Source organism: Otolemur garnettii, unplaced genomic scaffold (assembly GCF_000181295.1).
Source record: "Otolemur garnettii isolate 467f Iridium unplaced genomic scaffold, OtoGar3 scaffold00039, whole genome shotgun sequence".
Classification (NCBI taxonomy): Eukaryota; Metazoa; Chordata; class Mammalia; order Primates; family Galagidae; genus Otolemur; species Otolemur garnettii.
In genome coordinates this window covers 12037296-12039096 of record NW_003852434.1, presented here as the reverse complement: position 1 = coordinate 12039096, position 1801 = coordinate 12037296, and positions in this window count along the sequence as shown.

Genomic DNA, 1801 nt, shown 5'->3' with positions numbered 1-1801 from the left:
TTAAGGAACAAAATAATAAGCCTATAAAACATCACCTTCTCTCCTGAACCAAATCAACTGTTTGGATATGAAAAATAATAACCAAATATTACATGCACTTAATTTTTAAAAAGGAGTTTGCACACAATGTGTAACACTGTCAAGTAAGTAGAGATTGAAGGGGTCTTACTCGAGCTGAGTTTCAGTTTTGGCCCTGCAGAATGCACCCCGGCTTCTGGGGCAGTGTGGTAAAGAACAGAGATGGGAATCTGGACACTGTTTCCAGTGGCTGCTCTGTAGCGATTTAGCTCTCTGACTCTGGGCAGGACCAAAATGAATCCCGATGTATCACCCTGCACCTGTAAAGTTATTATTTATGAGGTTCAAGAGTCTACCTATGGCAAGAAGTTCAGAGACCCAGGGGTCTAATGAAGGAGCTTATGCCTGGAAAGGCCTGACCCAGCACCAGGGATGCAGGAGATGCACCTTAAGAAGGCCTCCTGGGGTGCGTGTGTCAGCACAGATCCCCAGATTCAGAGCCGGGTGGACCCTTAAGGGTTATTCCACCTCTTTCATTTGCCTTTGCAGGGCTCCACTCAGACCCATTGTGTGTTGATTTTACAGATTAGACTCTCAGAAGACAATCTTATTTTCAGCATTTCCAGGCTCCTGGGAGCCCCAAGTTCACAGCACTACTGGGCAGCAGATGAATGGTCTGACAATAAGATCATCTTGTCGGCAAACAGGGATAGCTTGACATCCTCTTTTCGGTTGGTTGCTCTTCATTTCTTTCCCTTGCCTGATTGCTCTGTCTAGGACTTCCAGTATTCTGATGAATACAAGTGGTGACACTGGGCATCCTTGTTGTGTTCCAGTTCTGGGAGGGGGGATACTTTCAACTTTACCCTATTCCGTATGATATCGTCTGTGGATTTATAGTATATGGCTTTTATTATTTTTGATATATGTTTCTTCTATGCCTAGCTTGTTATCATTTTTATCATAAAATATTATTTTGATATATGTTTCTTCTATGCCTAGCTTGTTAGCATTTTTATCATAAAACATTATTTTGATCTATGTTTCTTCTATGCCTAGCTTGTTAGCTGGATTTTATCAGATGTTTTTTCTGCATCTATGGAGGTGATCACGTGTTTGTGTTTTTAATTCTATTTATGTGGTACATCACATTTATTGATTTTTGTGTGTTGAATCATCCTTGCATCCCTGGGATGAAACCTACTTGAACATGGTGAATTATTTTTTTGGTGTACCATTGGATTTGATTTGCTAATTTATTTATTTATTTTTTGAGACAGAGTCTCACTTTGTCACTCTCAGTAGGCGCCGTGCTGTCACAACTCACAGCAACCTCAACTCTTGGGCTTAAGCCATGACTAGCTAATATTTTGCTGAAGATTTTTACATCTACATTCATGAGGGATTTGGTCTGTAATTTCCTTTCTTTGTTGTGACCTTTCCTGGCTTTAGTATCAGGGTGACATTGGCTTGACAGAATGAGGTAGGGAGGATTTTCCCCTTCTCTGGTGTGGAACACTTTCAGTAGGACAGGTGTCAGTTCTTTGCAGGTTTGGTAGGATTCAGCTGTGACTCCATCTGGTTCTGCGCTTGTTGTTGTTGTTGTTGTTGGCAGACTTTTCATTACTGATTCAATCTCACTACTCCATACACGGTTGGACAATTAAGTTCATGAACTCATCCTAGAAAAAGTGACACATACCTCATTGCTGAGCATCCCTAAGGTGTCCTTTGAAGCACTCCCCTTGGGAAACTATGCCCTGATGCCCGCACCTAGTCACCC